Source organism: Patagioenas fasciata, chromosome 4 (assembly GCF_037038585.1).
Source record: "Patagioenas fasciata isolate bPatFas1 chromosome 4, bPatFas1.hap1, whole genome shotgun sequence".
Taxonomy (NCBI): Eukaryota; Metazoa; Chordata; class Aves; order Columbiformes; family Columbidae; genus Patagioenas; species Patagioenas fasciata.
In genome coordinates, this window is record NC_092523.1 from 54605674 (window position 1) to 54613994 (window position 8321).

The window sequence follows — 8321 nt, forward strand, 5'->3', positions numbered from 1 at the left end:
GCGTGCCTCAGTCACCGCGCCGGAAGTGCCAATGACGTCATCACCCGCCGCAACGGCACCGTGCGGCCGTTTCTTTTCTCGCCACCACCTTCGCGCCGCCCCCAGCGCGGACAGTCTCGCGCCGCGCTCTCTCCCCATCCCCCCCCGCGCGTGCGCGCGTTTCGGCAGTTCTGTCAGGGGCACGACTGTGAGGACACGTGCGCGCGCGGCGCGGCGGCAGTTGGCGGAGCGGCAGTCAACAGTTCGGTGGCGATCTGCGCTTCCCGCGGGGCTGCCGCTGCTGCCGAGGGAAAGAGCAAGGGGAAAGGGCGGGGGTGTTGCCGCGCCCTGCTTTCCTGGTGGGCGCTGGCACCGCGCGGTTGCCCCCGGCGAAGAGAAGCTGGTTTGGCGGGGCAGCTTCAGTCGGAGAGAGGCGCGGCCAGGCCGCTCATGTGTGCGGGCTGTTGAGTAACATGATCAGCCTAAATGCTGGCAGAGTGGTAAGACTTGGCGTTGTCCAGCCCCACAGCCTGCGCGCGGGAGTGGGTGCAAGAGGCAGTAAACCTCCTCAGGAAATCGCCAACGCAACTACTAAGGCCTCAGTTCCACACCATCCTGAAACCGCAGTATACATATATTGCCAGTTAAAAGTGATGTTCTTCTGTGCAGTGTGGACTTGCTGGACACTGTATTCAAAGGCAAGCTCCTGAGCCCTGCTTTAATAGAAAGCTGGTAGATTATCACTAAAAAAGTAGGAAACTTAAATATGCTTGTGTCACTTCGACCATACACTTGAATTACATCCTTTAATTGTGTCACTATATCTGTTTCTTAGCTCAGGCACCCCATCCCAGACTTTCATCCCTGACATTAATACTCAACTGTCTGGAAAAACACTATCCCCTCCGTTGATGCAGGTTGAGTCCTGCAAAAGCCTTGTGGAAGGTAAATATAGGCAGTTAATGCTTGCTCATTAAAGGAATGGGCTTTTTTTTTTCCTCTCTTCCCCTTTTAGGCCTGATTAATCAACAAATAAAAGATTTTTAATCACAGGAACGTGACTGTAAAGATTGGTAATGACTCTAACGCAGTGGTATACTATGGCTGTCTTAGAATTTGTGTTTCAAGCCAATAGTGCTTCTTTCTGTTACACTTCTATTTTCCAGAGATGCAAAGAGCTTGTTATTACTTGATTTTGTTAGGTGTCGTCTTTTGTCTTATTTGGGTAAAGCCTGAAAACACCTGTCGTGTCTACAGCACCTTGGAAATGAAACAATGCTTTTAAAAAAACTTCTCAAAGAACTGTTACTCATTATGAAAGCAAGTCTGCACAGTTTCTCTCCAAATCTCCATGTTCCTTGCATCCCACCAAACCTACTTCTGTTGCATGTCTGTATGTTCTTAATAAAAGACTGCATTATTGGTAACAGCACTACTATTAAGTTACATTATTTCTAAGTCATACAGCTATAACTGTAGTTCTTCTGATCTTCAGGAATGAGGTCTAAACTGAACAAAACATTCATAAATACCTATGCAGATCACAGTTTGATGTGATCCAGGAGGAATACATTGAATGTTCCAGCCACCTACCTACTACTTCCTGGTATGACTGCACAAAAATCACAAAAACGAAATGTGACAACAGATCAGTGGGAATAATGGGTTTGGCCTCTGTGTCAAATGCATTGATTTTTACTCACTTACAGTGAGATACAAGCACAAATTACTTCAAGTATCCATTTAAGTTGGTAGACTTGGAAAAGGTCTTTTGAGTCATGCAGTCCAGTTTCTTGCTAATGAAAGCAACTGTATAATTTTATCACTCTGTTGTATTCTCAAGCCCTGAATCAGATGGAGTAGTTATAAACCACCACTTTAGTTGGCACAGGTTGAGTGGCCTATCTGAGACAATTTGTTCAGTTACTTTTATGATGGTGACCTCTGTTCTGATCAAAGAGTTGCTCCTTCTAATCTTGCAGCATAGATCAAATAATTTTCCTCCATTTTTATAATATGCAGTTTATTCCTGCTTTCCCTACCACACTTACTAGTTCGAGCCTTCTGTGAGTGCAACAGTAATAAAAGCACTTGTGGTTTTTAGAGAAGCTTAGTGTTATGTTCATCAAGCATGTAAGCTTTAGTTTTGTCATGGGCAAAAGCTGCTAACGAAAGTCAGCTATGAATCTTGTGATGGTTTGAAGAAAAGTATGTTTTAGGAAGGCATGAAACTTCCCTGGATTGTGTAACAGCACTTTGTATTTTAGAAACCCAAAATAAAACGTTGTTGATACCATGATAATCAGCAAGACAGGCGTATAATGAAAGAGTAAATAATTAAGATGATTTTTTTTGGTATGCCAGTTTCCATGTGGGTGAATGACCTAAAGCTGTGTTTCCTGTTCATGGGGCTTTTGGGTAATGGATTAAATAGTAAGGGAATGTCCATGTAGGCTCTAATCAGGAAAGTAATACCGAACAAATATGTTTCCTTTTGTGAAACTGTGAGGTTGATTAACTTCGCACATTTGGTTTTGTTGCTAGCACAAAGCTGCAGGAAATCTTGAGAAAAATAATAGTCCTTTGTTATCCCTTTGATCTCTGACTTCTACTTGAGTAGAGGTTACTGATCACTCCACCAAACAGTCAGTATGAATAGTGGGAAAACCTGAGGTTTGACTTCAGTGAACTCTTTCAAGAACTGCCCTGTGTGTGCTAGGTTCTTTGAGAAGTTTTACAGGACAACTCACATGTTTAAACCTATGCTGTGGTTTAAGTATCTGTATGGCTCTGCTTTCAGTTTTGTTTATAACTACTGAACGCAGTATCATCATCAAAATCAGGAAGCAGGGATATTGAATTTTGTTTGCAGTTACACAGGAAATGAAGAAAAGTTATTATTGGTTCAAGTTTTAGTAACCCGCCTGAACACATACACAGACATGCACACCATGCATATTTTCACACCGTATAAGTCTGACTTTTGCCTCCACCTACCCATCTGTCCTGATTTTACATATGCACCCTCTCCCTCTTGGTTCCTACATGCATCAGCTAATTCAGCCCAATTAAATCCAATAAATTTTAAAAGTTGGAGGATCAAATTGCATGTGTCAAATTGCATGCTCTGATTCCAAGTTTTACTCCTTCTTCAAACTGGTAATAAGTTTCATTTTTGCTTTTGTTCCCCTGAGTCATCTGTAGCACCTGATGTCATTCTTTATATATTTGGTAATTTTCCTGAGGCCACTGGTACTCCATCTCATATCGTCCAGCAGCCCAGAACACACTCTGTTCACACTCAACTCTTATTTCTTAGGTATTTTTTCACCTTAGGGACTCCTGAACAATGATCAGAACTTCTGAAATTATCAGTTGAGGGCTCAAGAGAAAAAAGGGTGGAAGAAGATGTCTCATTCTTGATATGCAAAGATTAAATAATCTAGCTTTTTACTTCAGTAACTTTTATTGTAAATACACTGAAATGGCACTCCTGAATCGCTGAAATAGTTTTCTTTTTTGGAGGTAATGAATGTATTTTCTCTCTGTTTTTGTGAAAATGTTTTGAATTTTTAACCCTAAGTCAGGACTGCTACAGCTGCCACAAAGCTACCTTTTCCCGTTGTCTCCCTTTAGCCAGTTTCAGTACTGATTTTTCTCTTTTTGTGAATACAAGCATTTCAGTTGAGCTCCTGTAAGTGGTAAAGAGAACTGCCTCATAAAAGGGGTGAATGCTGTCAACCTAAATCCACACTCCCGTTTTTGTTTCTTCATCTCAAGACCGAATACATCTAGTTTTGATATTTGTCACAGTGGGAGGAATGTAGGAGGAGCACAGAAGGTATACACCTCCAGAGGCAGTGGTTATCCAAATGAACTATGACGTTAATCCATAAACCAAATCATGCCATTCTCACTAGTTATAGTATCAGCGAATTCATTTAATATCTTTGATGCATACAGTTTTGTGGTTGTTGCAGATTCTCTTATGTACTGTGATGTTTTTATTCATAACATTCTGGGAATTGTGAACCCCAAATTATTGTATTCCTTCAACATACATACCAAAAGGACAGGCTCACTGAACCTCTCGATACATAAGCATTATCTCAAAAAAAGTGGAAGACCCTTCTGAAATGGGAGACAAGATAAACTAAAATTAGACCATCATTAATTATTTTCAATAGAAGTAATAAAATTGTTCAGCAATTACGCTCTTATTGCTGGTCAAGTCAGAGGGAGAAAGAAGGAAATGAACACAAATGTCTCTTCATTCAGAGTACTGTTTTCTGTGATACATATTTTACAATTTGTTTAAAACAGTTTTAACAACTGAAAATTACACATGGAAAAGAATTATTAAAACTAGTTTTTATGCAGCCATGGCATTTACTTTAAATTAAAGCTTATTTAATATCTGTATTTCTCCATTACACCAAGTTTCCTGTGAGCATCTCAATTGGTGTGGCCTTGTGAATAAAGAAAGTAAAGAGAATCCAGAATTCAGAATGTAATGAGCCGTGCTAGCCTGGAAGAACTGCTTAGAGTTTCAGTAGCCCTGTTCTTCAAGGGACAGCACTGCAATATGTGCAGAAGGTAAAGCATTTACATGAATGCTAGCACTCAGAAAGACCCAGTATGAAGCCCGTTTGGGAGTGGCGTCTGCCTACCTTTGTTGTGTCATTTGCTACACTTATCCACATCAATGCCAGTTTGAAATACAAAACCTTTTAGAGATTAATTTGCTGAATAAATATGCAAGTCCTCTGTTAGAAAAAAAAATAAAAATAAAAAGTCTTTGCTAACAAGGACTAACTTTCTCCTTGTTGCTTCATGGTGTCATCACTAGAAATGATCAAGTAGATCTCAAAAAGTGTTGCTGGTCACACTCATTCACCCACAAGACATTGAAGTCCCCAGTGGTGTTTGGTACCAGAGCATTTGCTGGAAGGCCAGTGCGAATGCTGGAGACTTGTAATGGCATGGAACAGTTCTGTTTTGAGGCTGAATGTGACCATGTCTATGCCTGTAGTTGATTCAGATCGTTTAGTGGGACTAACTGCTGCTTCTGGTGTGTTTTTGAGGGAAAGCACTCCCAGCTTTGAGGTGCAGTTTTTTCCTTCTTGCTGTTCTAGCTGGAGTGTTTGGCTGGAGGCATGCATTTTTAAAAATACACTTATTTTGTAATATGTTTAGTACTTTGGGAGTCTGTATCTTATTTAAGAAATGGCTTAAGTACATGGACTCATAAACTTATTAGTACTCCTGACACTTACATTTTTACGTGGATAAATGATTTTTGAAAGTAGGTTTCAGGTTCCTAATTTGCTTCACATGTTTTCAAAATGTTTACCCTTTGTGAGTATAAAATTGAAAAATACCCTGGCAAATTGGGGCAAATAGCATCTGGATGAGATTCTAGTGCTGTAGAAGATAAAAATAAAATAAAACCAAGAGACATTTTTATGTGTTTTAGATATTATGGATCTGTATTCCAGAACTGTGAATAAGACCTCTAAAGCCACAACAACCTGTACTTGAATATCAAGCTTCACTTGTCGAAGTAGTGTTTTGTTGGTGGTGGTTTTTGTTTGTAATTACTATGTTTAAGTTAACATCAACTGTGGACTACACAAGAATCAGCTAGGAGGTTAAACATGTCTTATATTTTATGTTTTGCTGGACTCCTGCCAGTCCATAGTGATAATTTCTATAGTAATCACTTTTTAAGTAAAGAATTGACTAGTTCTCAAATTAGTCTTTTATATTGCTTCTCTTTGTGCAACTCAGAAGATCTTAATGCAATCAGCCTTCTGCTGGCATGTAGAACAACAAGGTTCAAACTTGTTTTTTTATCTTCATATGGAGTGTCCCTAGAAAATATGTATACTACCAGGCTAGTTTATGTCTGGACAAGAAGGGGTGAGAATCTCTGTAAAAGTTTGTAAGACCTTGGCTTCAGTAAAGGCAATGTGAAAAAATTATTTGATATCTCGAAAGGGTATGTAAAGTGGAAGAAAAATATAATTTGCAGAGTTCAAATGATAACTGGAAAAATTGTCTAAAACCCCTAAATCGTCTAAAATTATCCAACCCTCTCCAGGATCTTGTGAAGCCTCTGTTTTTCAAAACAGAACCTTCTCAACCTAGTCTATTCTGTGCTATTCTGCTTATTGGCTCATGTTATTTTCCATTTTGTCTTTGCTTCAGCTCTTTTGCTTTCAACAACTATATATTGCTGATTCCTGATCTCCCCTCCTATTTGAGGATAATTTTTTAAAACGAAGAAAGCTTTCTGTTACTTCAGTTAGACACAGTAGGTGGAGCTAGAAGCTGGCAATCTGTCTTCATCTAAAACTAGTCAGAACTGAAAGCCATGAATGACAAATTCTTTTTTTTTCCCAGCATTCTGGAAGTGAAAAGTCACTAAAGCATTTTATTCTTAAATATATATATATCTCCTATTTTTTTTTTTTAATTTCAACAGTACGTATTAACTGTTTTGTTTTGTTTTGATTTTTTTCCAGCTAGCTAAACAGTTTGGTTTTTTTTTTCTTGAGTGCATGAAACACATTTACAATGCCATTGACCTTAATGAAGGCTAATTACAAAATTAGGTGCTAACTTGAATAGCTTTGTGTTCGTGAAGTAGTCTTTTTCAACAGGCATTTCATGTTCATGGGAGGAAAAATGCTGATGAGGTGAATTTTCATTTTGTCACCTGTCATTCTCTTATTTTCTCATTCATGAACATGAGTTCATGTATACTTCTAAAGGAGGACATACCACTAGACGGTAATTGAAGGCTGCAGAGTAAGTTAAAATGAACATTTATGTTGTGGTTGAGATGGACAAATGACACAGACCAAGTTCTTCTTATGTGCAAACAGAAGTCTAGCTTTATTACAGCAGACATTTTCTTATATACTCTTTATCAGCACATGTGTCTTTTTGCTATTGGTTACAGGCTGCAATAACAAGATATCATTGGTTAATTTTGCTTCTTTCTCCATACCCTCAGTCAGGGGATCTACGGACCCGCCATAGTCCCCCACAATTCCCCCTTTTTGTATTTGTGCTAAAAAAATTGCCTTCATTGTCCACTGCAGGGCCCTTTGCAGCAGAGGAATGATACGTGGCAACATCAATAACACAACTACAACAATCATTAAAACAATCAGTCTTGTTTTCACTACTGACAATAACCACCCTGAAAGCTCCTAACCACTGAACAGTTTATTTAACCAACACCATCCATCATCAACTTGCAACTTCTGTACTCCCTCTTTCAGCAACTGTATATGTTTATGAATTGTCTCGGAGTGATCTGATAAATTCATACAACACATGCCACCAAAATCTTCACATCCATGTCCTTGAACTAACAACAAGATATCTATTGCTGCTCTGTTTTGCAAAGTAGCGTGTCTTATAGAATCCACATCTAACAAAAGCCCACTTAAAGCTTTAGAAGTTCTGTTAGTTTGCTTAGCTAGCCAGCATCCTATGTTTTCCAAGGTAGTTAGTGCTTTAGCTGTGCCAGTACCGGGGATAAGAGATCCTAAGACTTTCAACCCTGGCCCTCAAAATTCTACAATATCATCACATTGCAACTCCATGTGTAAAGCATTTTTCTTGCCTTGCTTTTCTGTGATCTTTTATCATAGATGTATTTGGAATTAGCAGGGTCAACCATTCTAAACTGCACAGTCCTCCAACGGCATTAGAAGGAATTCCTGGCCAGGCCCTATCTCCACAAATCAAAAATACACTGTACGGGAGCTTTTGAGGTTGCAGCCTTGCGTTATCGACTACAGCTTTAATGCTTTTCTGGCAGAATGGCTAACATATTGTAAATATATTTTCTTGCACAAAAACATTCTGGTATCTCATTCTATTTTTTTCAAGGTCATTCAAGTAACTCAAGGTGACTGTAAGTTATTCCACAACTCCCCCTTTTTTGTTTTTGAACATCTGGTTCACAGTAAGTGCAGCAAGGACCCTGGCTTTGTTCTTCTTTACATTCTGTATCATTCTCCAGATGATTCAGGGGGCTACAAGAAAAAATATTACACAAGCACATCCAGTTCCCACAAAAATCCATATATGCAGATTGAGGCTTGAAAACCATGTTTTTGGGTCTAACCACTTTAAGCTATTAGAAAATGTCATCCGTTGTGTCTTGCAGTGTTAATTACTGCATATCATGCAAGTGTTTTTGCAGGGCACTGGCTAAATCCTGAACCAGGCCTTGCATATTAGCTGAAAATGCTCTCTGGAGATGTTGTTTCACTTGAGTCCACTCATAAACACTATAATTCCATTTTAATGGCATTACACAT